The 22,020-nt window shown below is 41.3% G+C and overlaps 1 protein-coding gene across 12 annotated transcripts in view; it reads right to left on the bottom strand.

The window, feature by feature from the left end:
• LPP (LIM domain containing preferred translocation partner in lipoma) overlaps window positions 1–22,020 on the bottom strand; it is a 736,954-nt gene that overhangs the window by 548,630 nt on the left and 166,304 nt on the right. For 11 of the 12 annotated variants that reach the window (XM_066241275.1, XM_066241266.1, XM_066241268.1 and 8 more), the window contains one exon: window positions 9,345–9,407. The exons of the other annotated variant lie outside the window; for it this stretch is intronic. The gene's annotated coding sequence lies outside the window, so the exon portion shown is untranslated. The remainder of the gene's footprint in view (window positions 1–9,344; window positions 9,408–22,020) is intronic. 12 annotated transcript variants of the gene reach the window in all.

Consider the following 22,020-nt stretch of genomic DNA (forward strand, 5'->3'; position numbering starts at 1 on the left):
GGCTGGAGGCTAAGAGGAGGAGGGAGTAAGATATAATAAGAGCAAATCCAAGCCCATACCACAAACACTCAAATGTGAGGCACTCAAGTCCCAGCTCTCCAAAGACTCAGCACTGGAGGTGTGGGGGAAGAGGGGAAGAGTTGAGTCCTCTCTTATACTTGGGTCAGCACGCATCCTGCCACCTCAGTTTTGATCACAACCCCTGCTTGCTTTCACTGGTCTTCACAATCTTAGAATCATCACATGTGCCATTCTGCAGAGCCCTATGCCCACGTTGTAGAAGGTAAACACATATCTACTACCATGTGCTCTTCAGAGCTTATAGGAAAGGGCTCTTGCTAAATGTTGTGTGTACAGCCTGGCTCCTTCACATAGGTCTGAGAAGTCTAGCTATGACAACTGACCAAGCTAATCTATGTGAAAGCACCTGTCACATAGCACATACCCAATAATCGCCTGCTTGTTTCCATCTGCTTCATAGAGCAGCAGTCACCTGATTCCCAATGGTCTTCATAGAAACAAGGAACTAAGCCAAGGCCTGCTGAGTGGTGAGCAGGCTCTCAGGCCCCAAACATCCCTCTACTGACTGGTCAATGGGGGCACCAGTCTCAGACCTATTGCTAACTGGCCAGGAAAAGTAGGGCAGGCCATTTCTTCCCTGGAAGGGGGGTTAACTAGATAGATAGTTTTTAGGTTCCTTTCCAGTGTTTAAAGTCTATAAGCCTGTAAGTCTTATATCTCTCTTTAAAACAAAAAGCAAGAAGAGGGGAAAATCATTGAAGAATATAGTTATGTGGTTCTTTATTAAGCATGATGTCTAGGGCACTATGCCAGGAGCTAAACAGAATTCAGAGAAGCAGACGGTAGTCCTAAGAAATCTTATACTTTGTGTGTGCAGGGGGTAGGGGAACAGAGGGGCAGAACAAATATGGAAAGTTGGCAATACAAAATAAAGTTCAATTATAAAACAAAGTTTAATGCTAAGACTACATTTCAGAGTCAAGAGAGAATACTTCCCTGGAGGAAGAATATGTCCTAGCCCTACAGGTAGGAAGGCAAGGCCCACAGAGGCAAAATGGAGAAAGGTAACATTTAATCAGAGCTAGCCTTCTCCAGCGGAAGTATCTAAGATGATCAGAGGTCTTATTTGTTTCATGTCTTAGATCATTTTAAAATTCTATGTTTCATACATTAAAGTCCATCAGAGCAATGGTCAATTCAGCCACCCATCATCATAGTGCTATGTGGGGCAGTAGAAACAGCACTGGACAGGTAAGAGGACGCAGGGTTCTGGGCCCTGTGCAACTGTTATTTCCAGCTGCCAGCGTCCAGCTAAACGGCTTATCTGGCTGTGGGAAAGGAGATTCTTAGAATTCCAGTTGGAGTTCTTGAGGCTGCTGGAGAATCAAATTGTCTAAAGTAGATAGAGACTGAGGCCCATCAGAAAATATAAGTGATTACTCTCAGTTACACATGTCTGTCACCAGTGACCAGTTCTCTGGACAATAACTGGCATTCAACTGCCTCTGGGTCTTGCCTCAAGCTGATTCCTGCCTGCCAGGGATTCCTGCTCAAGTCCAGGTAATATCCCATCAAAGTCTGTGTAATCATCTTTCAAAGCCAACTCCAGTCCCTGGTTCCATGATATACCCCCAGGTAGAAAGAGCCCCCCAAATTATCTCACTCACAAAGGGAATTACTGAGCTCACACATCACAGTGAGTCTTGACTGGTCCTGAATCAAATTCACCTCTCACACCTGCCAGCTCCCTTCTTCAATTTCTTAGCAAGACACCTTGCTTGGTAGGTGCTAAGTGAATGCTTATTAAGTCAGGCTGCTCTGATACTCAGCCAAGTACCTTCTCAAACATCATGCTACCTCAGAACATCAAGCCTAGGTGTGTGCAGTCCCCAGAGCAGCCAAAATAGTATCACCTACCTCTAAATCCGTCAAGCTATTTATCAAACTGACCAAATATAGAGCAAGGAAAAGAGACATGAAGGAAAGGCGACAAGGAGCAAAGGGCATGTGCTACCCTATGGAATACACAGCCGTGCCTGGGAACCGAGGAGCACTGGCACCATCATTCCAATTCAGCAAATTAGAAATGTACAATGCAGAGCGTCAACAGCTGGCCCAGGTTCCCATACAGAGTCCCCCGTGGAGCAAGGAGGTCCAGTTCTGCAGTCTGAAAGGATGCCGTGTCTGCCCCCTGCAGCTAACTGTCCCATAGACAGTCTCGCATGCAGCCACCAGCTGGGCAGCACTCGTCCTCCGAGAGGATGAGACATCAGGAAAGGCCGAGCATGGCAGCCACTGACAGCAAAGGTTTTATTCCGAAGGACGCTTGACCAGCAATGTTGGAGTGAAAGTGTGGCAGAAAGACTTACAAGACAGGGTAGGAAGCAGCACTGGGTAACTCCAGAGGCAACCCAAGGCACACATCAGATGGGAATTTTAAAAATCCCTTTAAACACAGGGATTCGCATGCCAGCACATGCAGGAATGGCCCCAGGCAGACAGCACAGGAATATTGGCACCGCTGTAATTTGTCCATTCACCAATATGCTTCCCGAAAAGCACCCATATGCTTTCTTTTAGCTTCCATATGCTTTTTTAGCAAGGAAACTAAAATGTTTCATTAGTTTTCAGTAATTAATAATTACTTATTTCACAATAGTCACCCTCATTAAAAAAACGAAAATAACTGATTAAGCTGCAGGATCCTGGCTCTCAACTCAAGTTGGGTTTTTTTTTTAATTTTTTTTTAATTCTTCCCCTCTAGGAATTGAGTAATAGAATAAAACAGCCAGCGTGGAAATATTCACACTATGGGGAATGAAGAGTTATCATACACACAGCCCAGCATTCCTCTTGACTGAGACATCTTGGTTTAATGAAAAGAACATGGACCTGGGATCCAATCCCAGTCTGAGCCCTGGTGTATAGCACTTCTGAGGAAATGCAGGGCGTTGAAAAGATAAAGCCTGCTGGATGCCTTCAGCCAGCCTGCCATTATTCCCAGGGAGCCACCTCACAGGTCTTCCTCCCGCCATCTCCAAGCATGGGCAAGGCCTGCCCAGAAAACTGGCAGTGTGCCGGTCCTTGTCAGCAGGCCTGGCAATGGCCCTGAAACTGGTCTGGGGCCTAAAACAATTCTTCTCAAACTCTAATGAGTACAGGAGCTACCTGGGGATCTGGTTCAAATGCAGATTCAGATTCAGGAGGCCTGCAGTGCGGTCTGAGAGCTGTATTTCTAACAAGCTCCCAGGTGATGCTGATGTTCCTGGTTCTCAGACCAAATGCTGAGAAGGAAGGATCTAAAAAGTATCAAAATAAAGTTAGGAAACAGAATCTGGAAAAACAGAACAACAGTGCTTGCCTCATGGGATGAACTACACTGACAGTAATGCTTCTGAGTATGAAGCAGCACAAAGGCATTTCACTCATCCTCACAACAGTCCTGTCAATCAATACGATTGCAATTTTACTGACAACAACACGGAGACTCAAAGACATCAAGTAACATATGCAAGGTCACACAGCCAACAAGGTGTTTTCCCAGTTTCAGGTATAATGGCCTGTCAGTGTGAGTACAAGCTGAAGGAAGATAGAAAATCTGAAAAGTAGAAATTACTGTAGAGTTCTGGTATGAAGTCCAGTTCTTGTTCTGTCTCTGTGTCCCCATCTGTATGGTAAAGGCGATGCCCCTGACAATCTCTGTGGCCTCTTCCATCTCCGACACCAGCTTATACTCTCACGGCTCCCACACACTCACCAGGGGCCATTAAGCACTGAGCATTAGCTTCACACATGTGGTAGTCATTATTACATCTTGGCACAATCCAATTTCTAGCTGCTCACATCTGCATTTGTGCTGATCTATGCACGGTCAGAAGTCTATCTCTGTTAAAAATCCCACACTCAATATAACAGAGAGAAAACAACAAATGGATTCCCCAAAGCATTAAAATTCCAATCCAGTTGATAACTCACAGCATGACCTGGGCACCATGACTCTAAACAGTCTTTGCCTCCTCCTCACCTTACTTCCAAAAATGAAGAAATTAAGACCACTAACCTGACAGAAGCTTTCTAAAAAGGAAAAACATGAGTTATTTATAACGTATTGGATACAATTGTCCAACATTTCTTATTCTACCTTATGGTGCCAGATAAACATTTAATTAATTATTATACAATCAATTTCTAAGGTTTATAGACTCGTCTCATTGTTCCTATGCATAGTTAGTATTGTCTCTGCAGGCACTCATATATTTTAGAACAGATCTAGATTTAAATCTAGACTGTGCTATTTATTAATTGTATGACTCCGGGGAAAATACTCAACCTCTCTGATCTCGGTTGTTACACATGAAAAATGGGAAAAATAATTTTCTATTTTCTGAGATTAAATGAAATAATGTATTAAAATGGCTAACATTTAGCAGACACTCTGTTATAAGTAATTGGAGTGAATGAATGAAGCAAGCAGTGTAGGAGTTTAAATATTAAAAAAATCACTCAACAGTTTGAGATAAATAAAAGTGTCGAGTCGTGCTCATAAATAAGGCTGATACCTAGAATAGAAAAAGAGGTAAACTATGGGAAAAATCTCACAGCAACTAGAAATGTATGTCATGCAAATGTCACCTCTGACATCCCATATGAATATTATCTTTTGCTTAACCACGAACCTCTAGATGGTCTTCAAAAGGTCTACAAAAATGAAATTATAGTCAACATTCCATGTAGGTGTGCATTTCCTAGCTATTTAATAGATTCACACAGGAGTTTCCAAATATTCCACAATCTTCTCCCCTACTCCCAAGCACACACACTCACACATGCACACACATGCACACACACAAATTAAGAATGATGGCATTGGCCCTGGCCGGTTGGCTCAGCGGTAGAGTGTCGGCCCGGCGTGCAGGAGTCCTGGGTTCAATTCCCGGCCAAGGGCACACAGGAGAGGCACCCATTTGCTTCTCCACCCCTCCCTCTCCTTCCTCTCCGTCTCTCTCTTCCCCTCCCGCAGTGAGGTTCCATTGGAGCAAAGATGGCCCAGGTGCTGGGGATGGCTCTGTGGCCTCTGCCTCAGGCACTAGAATGGCTCTGGACACAACAGAGCGACGCCCCAGAGGGGCAAAGCATCGCTCCCTGGAGGGCATGCCGGGTGGATCCCGGTCGGGCGCATGTGGGGAGTCTGTCCGACTGCCTCCCCTTTTCCAGAAAAAAAAAAAAAAAAAGAATGATGGCATTAGGCAAGGGCCTTGACAGAAAGGGACCTGTCAAATGAAAAAGAAAAGGATTATTCAATAAAAGAATACTTAGAGATGCAAGCACATGATTTAGTATGACAGCAGAAGTTATCACAATGACCAGAGAAAGGGGGTCTGAATTCAAGACCTGGTTCAATGACAAACTGCTATGGAACCTTGGGCAAGTCAGAGACTCGTGAAAATCAGGGCTGGGGAAACCCGTCCTCTGCATTCCTCTCTCCTACTTCTCCTGTCTCATACATGGAGAAACTGAGGTTCAAAGGAAGATCACTCCTTCACCAAAGCCCTAGCAAATTAATTAGAGGCAGAAGTCAAACCTCAGACCAGTAAAATGACTTTCACACTCTGTAGCTCAGTATTAGGAGGACGAAGAGTAGTGTTTGCATCCAGTGGCCTCTCATTTGTCTTCTAATGAATGGATAATGACTACTCTCTTCTCTGGACCTTCAAATGTCATGAAAACACAAGTTTGGCTTTGGCAAAGATCATTGCAGCTGCTTCTCAGACCCAGCCCAGTCCCAGAAGAACAAGGCAGAGAAAAGTCTGAGAGAGTGAGAGATGCTGCTATTAATCTTGTGTAGCACAGCAATTGGGAATTGCAAGCCTTGAACTAGATTTCACTGTGTTGGCTATTACTCTCCTGTCCTCTTACTTATTAATCTGTCTTCTCTTTATTGATGTTCCCAACTACACATAGCAAACAACCAGCTAGGAGTTAGTCCTCAGCTTCCTGTCATTCATTGGATCAAAAAGGCAGAAGACCAGAAGATGGGTGGTAGAAACAGTGGTGATGTCAGGGTCAAGTAATTTCTCACAGAAAGGACTGCAAAAGGAATTCATATTATCCCTGTAAACACAGAGAGCAGGAGCCAGCCAGAATCCTCTATTCCACTGCCCCAAGAGACTAATGAAGATGCCAAGGGCCCATTTATGCTTTAAGGATATCTGACTTCACTATGTTGACACTGGTTTTGCCTGAAAGACAATGGCCCTTTATTTACTGGGTGGAGAAAGGACAGTTTATAGAAAGAATTCTCTGCTAAAATAAAGATACAGCTATTTGGTCAGAAGAAAGTATTCTAGTATAGGATCTACCACTAATACCTTAGATTCCCACCCTGACCCCAAAATCTCTGCCTCTGAAATGAAAGAATTTGGCTAGATTGATTCTTAAAGTCTCCTCTGGCTCTGACATTCTGACCTCTCCTTACAAGTCAATGACTCAACTGGAAAAGTCAAACAACAGAGCAAGGAACAAATTGATGTTATCAGTGGATGAGTTTACCAAATCTTCTAAGAATGAGACCCAGATTATAGAGAAGAGAAACATGGGGAAAGATGAATGTTTTTCCCTTTCTAACCAGAAACTGAATGTCATTGAAGAAAGAGGATGGCCAATGCATAATTGCCCAATCACAGTGTATCATTCAAATCCCTAACTGTTCTTCTAGCATGTAAACAAATCAAAAGCTAAATAGAAGTCTAACTATTTTCATACGGGCTCTCTAGTAGAGTCATAAAGTTTACCTATGACTTTGGAAAAGTGGCAGCAGGAGATAGAAAAGACCAGCTATGAAACAGAATCACAGATAACGGGACATTTGACTAGAAGTAATACCACAATCAACTGGTCCTACTCCATCTGCTGTGAGAAACTGAAGTGGAAGTGGACCCTGGAGAGAGAAAGTGACTTGCCCAAGCTGACGCAGCCTAGCTGGGATTAGAATTAGATTCTCATGACTCTGGTTCATATACCATAACAGAAAACATACTGCTTCACTCCCCAAAACAACTAAAAAATAATAATGATAACTTAATTTGAAACTACTGCCTCTACCTCCACCTCAAAAAATAATAACTGGTTAATTTAATTAAAGCAGACTAGAGTTGTTCCATTAAACTGTAATAAACAAGTCACTCTGGCAATATAGACAAGTCCATGAGAATTAATTGGGTATTATTCATCCTTGCTAGTGAATCATACTGTGGAAAACAGGAATAATCAACGGTCTACAGGAGGCCAGAAGCCTGTTCTTGTTCAAGTACAGATCTTGCCTATTAAAGAACATTGGGTATTAGCTCTAAACAGTAAACAGGGTATACCATTTCAGATTCCATGAAGTGCAGCTTTAAATAGATTTGGTTTGGAAGTGGGACAGGGAGCACACCACAGTCAGTGGATCAACGTTAAGAGCAGAGAAAAACAATGATTACACTCATTAAGTGGGTACCTACTGACACATCTACAGTCAAGTCTAATTATTTATTTAAACTGTTATTCTTTCTTCATTACTACCACTGATACGAATTATTGCCACAGGTTATTTTAAAATTCTGCAGCATGCCCCCAGAATACTTACTTCTCCACCTTCCAAAGGTTATTTGAGAAGTTTTATTCTTCTCTCCAAAATATAAAGATAAATAAATAGATAAATAGAGAGATAATCCCTCTGTCTCATAAACAATTTTTCATAATTTTTCCAGGCTTGATTAAACTCCTCTTTGTAGCTTCAAGTAAGTTTCAGTTGAAAAGAAGGGGGGCAAAGGGGGCATACTTAATTACTTTTCAAAGTTTATTCTATTAATATTTAACAATTATCATTTGGAGAAAAGTTAATATTATAATTGTAGTTTCTAAATAAACAAGATAGATCTCTGCCTAAAAGAGCTCTCAAAACCTGTGATATTACATGTGTACAGTATATACTTTTCTGACATATTTATGCATGAAACTGCATAAAATATATGAGAAAGAAGTTTTCTTCAGGGGCATTTTCTGGACCAGAGAGTGACCAAATGATGGTCAGGAGTCATTTCTGTATTTTTAGCCACTACCTTTTCTTGTAACCCTCTTTCTGCAGTCATGAGAATAAAATCTAACCAGCACAAGAGGCTGCTATGTCTGATCTAATTAAAGAGGATGTTTACCCACCTTATTTGCACATGACGTGTTTTTTATTCAATGTGTATGGTGAGTATTAGCTTTGAAAACCATACTAATTTAAGACCGTAAGTTCCACTTTAATTCTAAATTGCTAACTCCTATAAATATGGGGCAGTATCAACGAACTTCAATTCTTGTCAAAGTCTTTGTAACTAAAGTCATGTTTACAAGTTCGAGATCATGAAAAGAGCATACCAAAAGCATACCAAAAGAATTATGGAAATGTTCAGCAGAACAAATGTTTACATTATTTTTATGTTGATATCAGATCTTCCACAAAGAGGCTATTCTATAAATCCTGTAGTTAGAAATACCATATTGACTACTTCACCCCTTTTTGCCTAAGACAACGACGACACAGAGCACACCAGAGCAAGCTTGGAAGTGCAGATATCATCAACTGCTTAGCAGTAGGAGAAAATTCATATTTTGTAAATTTTACAACTATTGTGCTTCTTTTAATTTTTTTACTGGCCTCCATTTTCTTGACAAACTTGAGAAGAATGCATTCTTCTGTGAAAGGCCCATCTCCCTCATACTGCTCCCCCAGGAGAACGACCTGCAGGTATTATGGGTCCTGGTTTTCAAAAGACTAACTCGTTTTCTCATCCTTAGGAATTTCTGTTATTGTTGTAGCTTTGGATTATGTCTGTTTGATATGGTTTTTGGGAAGCTTAGAGATGGTGATGGGTCCTTCACAGGTAGGTAACACTGGCAGCATCATATAGTGAAAAACACACTCAAAAAAGGGCCAGGAAACTAGCAAGAAAGCCCTCCTTCCACACATTATCTGGACACACAAGAAGACAATAGATAAGAACATTCTAGTACGTAGCATGTTATAGACATTTAAATGCTCATTAAATCTGAATCTGCTGCCTGGCCCAGATTGCTGAGCTCTTGGTATTCATTCAACCTTAAGGGCTAAGAATTGAAAGGGAAAATTAATCAAGAAGACATAAAGGGAGGGCAGTTCACTGTCTTGGCCATTTTTCAGTTTTGATGCTTATGAAAGATCTTCGTGTTTCTTCTGTTGGGAGTGAACTCAACCTTAAATATTACTAGCTAAGAGGCCTATTAGCACTCCACAGCTGTGAAGACGAGTCCTCTCTTACCTCAGATAACCACTCGTGGAAGGGGCAGTAGACTCAAGGTTCAGCAACCCTCAACGCTAGTATCTGTAAATGAAAGATTGGGTAGAAGTTACTCTTAGGTACGAACCTATATTTATTTATAAACCATCATAAACTCTTATATCTACACAGCAGTTTCTTGTTTTGCAAAACATTTTCACCCCTCACCAACATGATGGAGAGGCAGGAAGAAAGGGTTCTACTGACTTCACAGAAGCTCACAGGGGGTAAAGAAGATGAGAAGAGAGTTAACATTTCCCTCATGGTGAACTTCACAAACTCCCTGTGAAATGGGTGTTACTGTCCTCATTTAACAGATGTGGAAACCGAAGTTTAGAAAGGGAGGGATCTTGACAAGACTACAAAGCAGGGTACAAGTTCAGACCCTCTGGTCTAGTGGTCTTTTCTTTATACCTCAGTTTCTCCTAAGAAATTAGATTGGGAAAACACAGAAACAAGCAAATCGTTGACTTGCTCCACTAGGCTTGGTGGAAGGGGGAATAATAAAATGAGCTATTTGACTGACATTAGGAAGCAGGACACACACACAGAATTACAGCTAGTCATACTTGTCTTCCTCTTACCAGTGCCCTTAGGCAAGTTACTTAAACTATCTGAATGTCAATTTCCTTATCTGTAAATGAAGATTATAATATCTACTTCATAACTAAAGCTCACATAAACATTATTTAGAAGATTATCCGGCCCCAGCCAGTTGTCTGAGTGGATAGAGCATCGGCCCCAGCGTGTGGCCATCCCGGTGTGATCCATGGTCAGGACACACAGGAGAAGCGGCCATCTTCTCTTGCCCTCCCTCTTCTACTTCTCTCCTTTTTCCCCTCATGCAGCCAGTGGCTCAATTGGTCTAAGGATCATCCTCAGGCACTCAGGATAGCTCAGTTGATTAGAGCATCAGCCCCAGATGGGGGCTTCCAGATGGATCCCGGTCAGGGCATATGCAGGCACCTGTCTCTCTATTTCCCCTCTTTTCACTTAAAAAATAAAAGTAGAAGATTCCCCTCCATTATTTCATACTGACAGTGTTTTTACATACTACTATAATATTTCTTCCTATGAGACTATGTTTATATGATCAAAAAATTATGTTATAAGCACACAATGCTAGAAAATATCTCCGGGCTGGGTATTTTGTGCCTCCAGTTTTAAAACGCCACAGTATTTATCTATGTCAATCCCACATGGCCTCCCCTAACAACAACACAAAGAACTTTTGTTCCAAAAGGCAAAGCCTCAAAATTAAAAATCAAGGCCCTGGCTGTTTGGCTCAGTGGTAGAGCATCGGCACAGTGTGTGGAAGTCCCGGGTTCGATTCCTGACCAGGGCACACAGGAGAAGCACCAATCTCCTTCTCCACCCTTCCCTCTTTCTTTTCTCTCTATCTCTCCCTTCCTCTTTTGCAGCCAAGGTTCCATTGGAGCAAAGTTGGCCCGGGTGTTGAGGATGCTCCATGGCCTCTGCCTCAGGCGCTAGAATGGCTCTGGTCACAATGAAGCAAAGCTCCAGGTGGGCAGAGCATCGCCCCCTAGTGGGCATGCTGGGTTGATCCTGGTCAGGCACATGTGGGTGTCTCTCTGCCTCCCTGCTTCTCACTTCAGAAAAATACCAAAACAATAAAAAATAAATTAAAAATCAAGTGACTCCTCAACCCCAAAAAGCAAGAGATAGTGCTTTAAATGAGAGACCACAGTTACATACCAAATCCTTTTAAAGTTTGTGCTTATATCATGTCATAGGTTCAGAGAGATTGAGCTTCCAACAGGATGTCAACAAAAGCATTTGTTTTAATACAATAAATAGATTTATTGAAAAACATATGACTTCTGGGGCCTGATCAGGTGGTGGCACAGTGGATAGAGTGTCAGAGTGGGATGCGGAGGACCCAGGTTCTAAACCCTGTGGTTGTCAGCTTGAGCACGGGCTCACCAGCTTGAGCACAGGGTCGCTGGCTTGAGCATGGGATTATAAACATGAACCCATGGTCATTGGCTTGAGCTCAAAGGTTGCTGGCTTAAAGCCCAAGGTTGCTGGCTTGAGTCCAAGGTTGCTGGCTTGAGAAAGGGGTCACTCATTCTGCTGTAGCCCCCTGCTCAAGGCACATATAAGAAAGCAATGAATGGACAACTAAGGTGCCACAACGAAGGATTGATGCTTCTCATCTCTCTCCCTTCCTGTTTGTCTGTCCCTATCTGTCTCTCTCTCTGACTCTCTATCAAAAAAATTAAAAAAAAGACCTCTGGGAAGTTTCTGTAACACATTCCATTCTTATATAAGACTCAGATCAGATAAAGAATAGAACATGGTTGATAGGATTCACTATAAGAAATTATTGTCATGTGCCACCCAAATCAAAACACTAATCATCTGTAACATTATACTTTGTACTGTGAAAAATAGTGCATGACCATCTCATCCCAAATCATTCTCATTTTAATGCCAATGAGACTTTTTACCCTAATTTTACCAATAAGGAAAACATATATGGTTCATATGAAACAGATAAAAATTTAACCTTGTGCCTTGACACCAAAAGCAAAAAGGACCCTCCGACTCATAACACAGCCCTCCAATTTGGGAGTGCTCTACATGGCAGAAAAGGGAAAATGAGTATATACCATATACAAGTCAATTGTCAAGGCACCAAAACACATTTAAAACTGAATTCTGCTTCATTGGCAAGTGAAAGGAGAGAAAGAAGGCTTCACATCTGTGGTCTAACCAGAAGGTAACACATTAAGCTGGTGCAGATGGAGTGTTTGATGCAGGGTTACCATTAACACTTTCTCAGCTCTCCACAGTGAAGTTTCAAAGATGCAACAGCCTTGCACAAACTCTTAAAACACAAGCCACAAAAACAACAGAAGCTGACACCATTATATTTCCGTGAAGGGACCTTCATCAGTAAGTCTCAATTTTAAGCAGCAGAAAAGCTGCGGCCTTCCAGCTAAGTCCATCGGCCTTCTTCATGCGATTTTAGTGTCATGTGTAATTCCTGAGTATTTCCTAATGCAATGGAGTTCTCTATTAAACACAGAAAGACATCTGGGACAACTGACAGATCCCACTGTAGTGTCTTGGTAATGAAGCCAATTAGCCTTAGCTGCCTCTGTGTATTTTATGACTGCTGGACCAGAACCTGGCATGACTGCATCCTTCATCACACCACCCATTTTCTCCCCAGAAAAAAACATTACCATCTTCAGAAGCAATTTCAACAGCAACAAAAAGCCTGCACAATCAACCTCTAACTTACAAAACTTCAACCCATTTATTAGAATCTATGGAAGACTCACCAAACCTAGCTGGAACTAATAAAAAATAACTGATCATTTCCATCACATTTTGGGGAAAACAGGAGGAAACAAATAAAAACAGGAAAAAAAGTAAGAATAAAAAAATTAATAGGGAATAAAGGCAAAAAAGCAGAAAAAATAGAAGGACAGGAGAAATGAAAAGCACAGAAAGACCTGTTTTAAAAAGTTTTTTCACAAACCATGTTATTTCCTGAATCCACCACTGCACTCTCAGATCATTTTTAAGCAAGATTACTCTAGGATGGTGATTTCAACATTATGGTCAAAATTTCCAGCCATTTGGCATTAGATTTGCTGATACCAATGTAAAAGTGCCTCTTAAAACTTGATATTTTGAGTGCAATAAGTACCAATGAGAAATATGCTAGACACTGTTACAACTCCCAGTAATGGCCTTGGCTGGTTGGCTCAGTGGTAGAATGTCAGCCCGGTGTGAGAAAGTCCAGGGTTTGATTCCCGACCAGGGCACACAGGAGAAGCAACCATCTGCTTCCCCATCCTTCCCTCTCTCCTTTCTCTCTATCTCTCTCTTCCCTTCCCGCAGCCAAGGCTCCACTGGAGCAAAGTTGGCCCGGGCGCTGAGTATGGCTCCATGGCCTCTGCCTCAGGTGCTAGAATGACTGGTTTTAACAGAGCAACACCCCAGATGGGCAGAGCATCGCCTCCTAGTGGGCTTGCTGGGTGGATTCCAGCCGGGCACATGCAAGAGTCTGTCTCTCTGCCTTCCTGCTTCTTACTTCAGAAAAATAGAAAAAGGAAAAGAAAAACCTTCCAGTAATCCCATAAAAGGATAGCTCTTCAACCTCGTGGACTCAAATATCTGTTCTGAATAAGGAGTATTATCTTGAAAAGAACACTTACACATGGATTGAGGACCTGGGTTCTGCTCTTTGCCATGTAATTCCCAAATCTTTTGAATCAAAATTTGCATGATATATACATTTTTTTTGTTTCTCCTTTCACAGGTCTTGACCATGGTTATCCTTAAACCACTGTCTAAAGGCCAGAAATTATTGTCTCGACTGCACTCTGGTAAGTTTTATGTGTTGGTAAAGGTGATGGTAAAATCTTATTCACACTAAGATTTTTTTAAATTAAATAATGTCATATCTTAAGCATGATTATCAGGATATCTGTCCCCAAAAGCAATTGGAATGTTTGGTTAAGACAAAGGCATTAGATGACAAACATACAAGGTCCTCCACTGCCATCATCAAAGCCTCTATAAAGAACATTTTTAAATGCACTCTCTCACCCACCAGCGTAAGATACTTACCATGAATAGAATATATTCCATGGCTTATGAATGATTTGGTTGTCTCATTAAAGTAATGTTTGCCAGTATTTAATTGCTTCTCTCCCTGATTTTAATTTTCTCACCTGTCAGCATCTATCAGAGGCACTGAGATCTTCTGACATGCTGGCTGATTGTGTTGAAATTAATCAGATTTTTGAAAAGTAAATTGCTTTGGCCTAAAGGTACTGTTCAACTTCTTCATGTGATATTTATAAGGATTCTATCAAAAGAACTTATAATCTAGAAATTAAATAAGAGGTTTAAGGAATCCTAAGCAAAAATATCAGTGGTACTTTAAAAGTAACAATAAATCAAGTGCTTATGGAACATATAACACTTGCCAGTAATCACATGAAACAACCTCAGAAAGTTTGGAGAAGCACGTAAAAAACAATTAATTAAGCTGAATTAACCTTGACTTAAGTAGCTGACAGTTTGGTCACTCAAAAGGTGCATTATGTATTTACAACTGTGACCAGTTATGCACATTATGCTCTCTCACAGATTAACAATTTTACCCTTCACTTCAATATAGTAAGGTAATTTGGTGTTGTTATTAGTAACAGTAGCAATATTCCCATTTGACAAATGACAAAACTGGTGCACTGAGTGGTAATAAGGCTCTTTCCTGGGCCTGCTTTTGGGCAGACCTGGTCTTTTGATCTAAATAAAATCAGCAAACACAGCATGATTACTTTGGAATAAAGAGAGAGAAAATTCTTTCCAAATCTTCCATCCTTAATTATTCAGTGCTAATTCTTGTGCTAATATCTATCAGTAAAAGTGCTTAAGACACTCAGGAAACTCACAGCACTAGGCTGTTCTATAAGAATTAAATGAAATGATGGATAAAAAAAGACTTTGTAATGTGTTCTACCATCATGAGATTATTTTTATGTATACATGTTATTATTCCTACTTGGAATGTGGATATATGCATTCATGCAGTAATTATGTCCCAAAGCGAGTCTATAATATCATCGCACCAATCTTTCCATTATTCTGTTCATCTAAACCCCTTAAACTAAACAGAAAAATAAAAAATGTTACATGCATGCTTCTGTGGGGGTTAGCATGAGGATGGGGGAGAAGGTAGCACATGGAACTTAGAAACTGGTTTTCACAAAAATGGCTTTATAACCAAACCCAAGTATGGATCTTATTTTTCTAGTGAAATCTAAGACCCTACTTAACCTTTAAGCATCTCCCCTGCTGTGAAGATTTTCTTAATCCAGAAAGACTTGGTAAAGCAATCTCTGAACACTACCATAATGCCTTGTTTCACATTGAGAGCACTAAAATTACCACACTATCTTGTCACTTTTTATTTGTTTGCATATGTTGAAGAGAGAAACTTTGTATTTCCTTGTATTTAAGTAAGCTCAGTTACTCAAATTCAAACCCCATATCCAGAATATGGTCATTAGTAGGTCCTCAAGAAAAAGTTTTTGAATAAATGCATAAGCAAATGGGGGGGGGGAAGCATTCTGTATAATTTCTACAGCATCTAGATCAATGTGTTGGCAGTAGTGAAACAAAAATAGCAACAGGTGTCAGACCTATGGAGTCAGACTGGACCTCAGTTCAGTAACTTTGGTACTTGAGTTCAGGCTAAGAAAAGATTCAGAGGCAAGAGTCAAACTGTAAGAGAAAGTTGAGTTAGAAAGTCACAGAGGTAGGAGTGAACTGTGGAAGAAATGAGCTCAGGAAACAAGTAACCAGAGGCAAAAAAAAGGGGGGGGGGGAGGGCCTTGGAGCTTAAAAGAAAGAGAGAGGCAAGGAAAATGTGCCTGGGGGAAGCAGGCAGGGAAAGGCATACTCCTTAGAGAGAGCAGCACTGGGTCCTCCAGCTTGAAGGTATTTATCTGGAAGTCTTGTGGGAGGATCCCAATAGATTCTTCATCAGCTTTCCAGGTGTGTCCTTTCAGGATCATGATCTCTTAGAACTGACTGGTTAGCCCTGACAGGTTGGCTCAGTGGTAGAGCATCAACCCAGCATATGGATGTCCCAGGTTCAATTCCTGGCCAGGGCACATAGGAGAAGTGACCATCTGCTTTTCAACCCCTCCCCCTCACCCTTCTTTCTCTCTCTCTCTCTCACTCTTTCTTTCTTTTCCTCCCTCCCCTCCTGTAGCCATGGCTCAAATGGTTCAAGCAAGTTGGTCCTGGGCACTTAGGATGGCTCCATGGCCTGACTCATACTCAGATGCTAAAATAGCTTGCTCGACGAGCAACAGAGCAATGGCCCCAGATGCGCAGAGCATCGCCAGGTAGGGGGCTTGCCAGGCGTATCCTGGTTGTACCCTGGTCAGGGCACATATAGGATTCTGGCACTCTGGCTCCTTGCTTCTCATTTAAGGGAAAAAAAAAAACTCCTTGGTCAGCATCAGGCAAAGGTCATTAGTCATCCCAGTCAATCCTGTTGTCAGCCATGGTAGTGCTTGTCTGATGTTGCTGCTTTTCTGGACCTGGAACTGAAACACAGCTGAGGCCTGGATGTATTTGATGCAGGTCAGAACCTCATTGTCCTGGGGACTTAACACTTAATACAGGCTATTCTCTGGCTCCCTTTTTCATTCCCCCTCTAAGAGGGTCTAACCCCCATGCCTAGCAACACACCAGGAAGGTCAGAGGAAGTTTCAAACTGCATGACCAGTGCTGTGAAAAAGCAGGGAGTCTAAGAAGCATGACCAGTGAGATGCTAGGGGAGGAAGGGTTACGCTGGTGACGATGTCCTTGTCTTCCCAGTTTTGTCCATTGCTAGGCACCCAGGGCTTTCTGCCCTGGTGACCTTCTGTACCCGGCCCACCATTCTTACTCCGCTCACATCTCTCTAACTGCCGATCACAAATGCAGGTCCTATAAGAAGTGCTTGGTGAATGTTGGTTCGTTTAAAATTAATTGAATATTTAATTTTTAAAATTTACTGTCAACTCACTGATTCTAAAAGTTACTGAGAGAGGGAGTCATTAAAGAATTATAATCTGCCTGACCTGTGGTGGTGCAGTGGATAAAGCATCGACCTGGAAATGCTGAGGTCACCAGTTTGAAACCCTGGGCTTGCCTGGTCAAGGCACATATTGGGAGTTGGTCCCCCGTCTCCTCCCCCATCGCCTCCTCTCTAAAAATGAATAAATAAAATCTTTTTTTTAAAAAAGTTAAATAATCTGCAATGACCAGTCATCCTTAACCCATTAAAAGATGAAAAAAAAAAGTTTTTCATAGAAATTATAATGAAAGCTAAACTCATGAGTTGAAATACAGGCAGGAATTAGAATATTTATGTAAAGAAAAAACAGTACCAGTCAAGAAAAACATGCTACATTTGCATCAGAGTAAACCAAGCCTTAGAAAGATTAAGTAATCTGCTCAAGTTCATACACCTCGATCAGTTATGGTACTAGTATTTACATCACAGCTTTCAAACCCACAAAGGCACACTGTTCACTGTATCCAACAGAGGAAAAAAAGTGGGCTTGAATAAGGACTTCAGAGTTGGATGCCATGAGGGCAACCTAGAGAGTTATGTGGAAATAAAGAAGGCGTAAAAAATATGAGCATATAAAACTTCTTAAGTCTCAGGCTGTAAATAGCAAGAAAAATACTAAGGAGAAAGTGAGTGGAGGAATCACAGCTGCCTTTGAGCGTGAGGACGTGTCATGTATAACCCACATGACACTTTCATGAAGTATGCAGTCTAGACCATCAGGGCTGAGAGGATGAAACCTCTAGTTTCACAGCAATGTAAAAGAGAACTTTTAACCCAGCTGCCCGGCAACAGAGCAAATGGCCTCACAAGGGACTGGAAGAATTCAAGCAGAGGCTAAATGGCCATCTGTAGGGGAAGGCATGTGTGAAACCCTGGCACACGGAAGGAGGGAGTCCCTGTTAAAAGATGAACCATTGCAGTTGTGTGTTTTGGAGATCTGGCTTCCCAATATTGAGAGATAAATAACAGCTCCGATCTTTAGACAAAAATTTGAAGAGTGTCATTTGAAGAAGAGATCCTGGCTAAGCATTCTATTCATTCGATACATCCGTAGAGCACCTACAATGCAGCAAGCACAGGACAGTCCCCACGCGCCAGAAGTTTAGACGAGGAGGCAGAAACAGAGTTTGAAGAGTTAAGATAGAGCTGCTGCTAGGCAATTTGTGGGCCTCATAACCAGTGAGGAAAAGTCATAAGTAGAAGTCTAAAAAAGAAAGAGAGAAATACTAAACGGTTTACAGGTAACTAGAGGCAGGAAACGTCAGTTCTCTGGAAAGAAAAGGAAGTCCCCAAAGGCCTAGAGCTGGGGAAAAGCTAATGCCCAGGGGTGACCAAAAGTCAAGTCAGATCTCACTTTTGGGTAACTAAGATAGACATGGAGAAAATATCAGAAAAATGTTAGAAAACAGGGTTTAACTCAAAAAGTTCATAGGTAAGAGAAAGCAATCAAATGGTGAATGAAAAATAAGAAGAAAAAAAAAAAGGAGACTTATTTAACAATAAGCAAACAATACACTCCAGAGCCTGTCAGCCCACTTTCATGGTTTGCCAGATTTATTCATTTCCACACGTGCAACCTCTCTCAAGACCCAACACACTTCTCCACAAAAACACTTACTCTAAAACAGGAGATAGGTACTAAAAAGAAAATTTAATAGCTGGGTCTGGTTCTATTGCTTTTCTCAGCATTCTTCATTATGATTTCACAGTCTGACCAGTTCTTATTGAAGAACACAGATCACTGAAATTATTAACATAGGCAACAGTAAACTTAAGAGCAGTTTTTATTGGACAATCTCCCTCCTTCCCACAGGAAAGGAAAAAGAGAAAGAGAGAGAGACGCATTAACAGAGAATTGAGGGGTAGTTGTTCAGTAACTTGAAATGATATGAAAGATAATGGATGTGTGAACAATTTCCCTTCCTGTGAGTTTTAACTAATATAGGTGAAGGGAATGGAATTCTAAACCAAAAATGAACGAGCAGCTCTCCTCCACCAGTGTCTCAGCCTTGACCAAGACAAAGTAGTCTCTGATTAAAGAGGCAGCAGAGAGAGCAGCGGTGCAGTGGTAAGTATGCAACGGTTTAATATGCAAACTCTTTCCAAATTGGTTCAATTTTCACAAAATAAATAAGTAGATAAATAACTTTTTTAAAAATCAGCAACAGCTACCTTAAAACTCCTGAAACTGAAGCAGAAAATTAAAAGGAAAAAGAAGAGGAATGCTATAACAGCTGGATTCTTGTCCCAGCTCTGCCATTAACTAGTGTTGTTGTCTTGAGTGGGTCTCTCCCACTCTCCTCTTCTATAAAATGAAAAGACTGATTCGATCAGTAGCTCTTAGTGTCTACCTTGATGTCTAAACCTTTTCAAGGGTCTGCAAGGTCAAAATACTACTAATGTGTGATGAGCCTGTTTCAATGTGTTGAGACCCACATCAATGGTGCAAAAGCAATAGTGGGGGAAAAAATGGTTGGAGTTTTAATATGTATCAAGCCAGTGGCACTGAAATGTACCAACAGTCATTGTACTTTTCACCACCAGACACCCACAGTAAAGGTGGGTGCAAAAGCCAGTTTCATTTAGGACTGTCCTTCAGACATTAAAAATTATTAACTTTATTAAATCTCCATCCTTGAGTACTTATCTTTTTAATATTTTCTGTATGCATAAAGCACTTCTGCTGAATTGTTGTCTGCAATTGTCTTGAAGAAATGTACTTGGGTGATTGTTTGAATTAAGAGCCAAACTATGAGCTCTGTTCATGGAACATCACTTTTATTTGAAAGAATGAATGACAAACCATGGTCATTCAGACTTGGGTTTTGCTGGTTATTTTCTCAAAAATAAAATAAGAGAGCCTACCATTAGGATATCACCTAGCAGTTTCTGCTGCCAATGATAAGATTCAAGTTTTAAAATGAAAACTAAAATTTTTTAAAATCTTTCCTCTACGATTATACACTTGACATATTCCTAATACTTAGAATGCTTTCTTGATGAAATCTGTAGTAATATCAATGAATATGACTTTTTATATTATAGAATAAAATGTGAACATTTGGAACATCTGCACAACTCGGTATTTCCAAATGGCCAATGTATGATGTTACAAAATCATAGGTAGAGATCGATTCAGAATAATAATTAAACCACTAGATTTTAATATGACAGTGTATAAAAATTTTTTTAATTCAGATTTCACATTTTAATTAAACTATAGAAAACTACCACTTGTCAGGTTTTGGAGTAGTATCAAAAAATCCAGTTACCGGCCCTGGCGGGTTGGCTCAGCGGTAGAGCGTCGGCCTGGCATGCAGGAATCCTGGGTTCGATTCCCAGCCAGGGCAAACGGGAGAAGCGACCATCTGCTTCTCCACCCCTCCCCCTTTCCTTCCTCTCTGTCTCTCTCTTCCCCTCCCGCAGTCAAGGCTCTATTGGAGCAAAGATGGCCCGGGCACTGAGGATGGCTCTGTGGCCTGTGCCTCAGGCGCTAGAATGGCTCTGGATGCAACAGAGCGACGCCCCAGAGGGGCAGGGCATCGCCCCTGGTGGGCGTGCCGGGTGGATCCCGGTCAGGCGCATGCGGGAGTCTGTCTGACTGCCTCCCCGTTTCCAGCTTCAGAAAAATGAAAAAAAAAATCCAGTTACATCCTTTTTCCTTCCTTTTCTAATCTCTTTTGGATATCCTTTCTGGATTTTCTTCATAAACTTTAATCAAAGCACATATCACTCCACATTGAAAGCAGAAGCGAGAATCCAGTTGCCGCTTTTCTTGATGACTTTTTTTGGTTTTGAAAAATATACTAGTGTTGTACAAAATTTTGCATTTAAAAATATCTTTTAAATTTGTTATAATTTCTGACATGGTGAATATCATTAGCTATAAGTTACATAAATAAAAATTCACATTTAAGAGTATAAAGAGGTCCTGAGACCAAAACACTGAACTAGATGGGATTTTTGTATGTTCCCTTACTGTCTAGTATTAATGTCCTTTGGTGGTTCTAAACCATTAGGAAAGACTCAGAGTGGCTCTGCTCTACTTACACATCCTCCTACCTGTAATACCTTTATGTAGCTGCCACTTCAGGGAGCATTTGGACACATGGAAACATCCCTATGACTTCACCATAGAGCAATCCCTTAGTTAGTCAACAAATCTTGTGTGCTTTCTATAGGGCAGACACCTGAAACAGAATCCAGACACTGCTACTACTCAAGGAAAGATACAAAATCTCTCTAACCCACTTTCTTTAATGTAAACCGAGAATGATAGATAGTAGGACCTACTTTATAATATTATTGTATAACTCCAGAGAAATGATCCATTAAGGAGTTCCCTCTATATACAGTGCCTAGCATATAATAAAAACTCAGTAAACTTTGCTTATTGGTATGGTATTATAACTAAGATGTCCCTTACCATTGTTTGCTATGTACATGAAAGAAAGAGTTTAACCATATTATCAAGGGCTGAAAAAATCTATTCCAGATGCCAAAGCACTCAGCTCCATGAAAATAGAGAAGCAAAGTATCCAGGAGTAGTTGTTTCTCACCTCCAGAGAAGAGAATCTTACCCCCCTGCTGCATAACTCCTAACTTTCTGTGGTCAAATAAGCAAGCAGTCCGTACTCAACATCTTTCTCAGCACTATGGTGACAGGACAAAGGGACACAGGAAAGTGAAAATTCAAACCACATTCCTAATTAGACAAGAGAGAAGTCTTTTACTTTTCCTTTGTTTGGGGAAGTTCATATTATCTTTTTATTCCATCTCGTATAAAACCCAGAAGATATGAGGTTGGAAAAAAAAAGGGTGCTGCCTGACCAGGCGGGTGGCGCAGTGGATAGAGCATCAGACTGGGATGTGGAGGACCCAGGTTCGAGACCCCGAGGTCACTGACTTGAGCACAGGCTCACCAGCTTGAGTGCAGGATCGCTGGCTTGAGCACGGGATCATAGACATGACCCCATGGTTGCTGGCTTGAGCCCAAAGGTCATTGGCTTAAAGCCCAAGGTCACTGGCCCGAGCAAGGAG

The sequence above is a fragment of the Saccopteryx bilineata genome, chromosome 8 (assembly GCF_036850765.1).
Source record: "Saccopteryx bilineata isolate mSacBil1 chromosome 8, mSacBil1_pri_phased_curated, whole genome shotgun sequence".
NCBI classification, from domain to species: Eukaryota; Metazoa; Chordata; class Mammalia; order Chiroptera; family Emballonuridae; genus Saccopteryx; species Saccopteryx bilineata.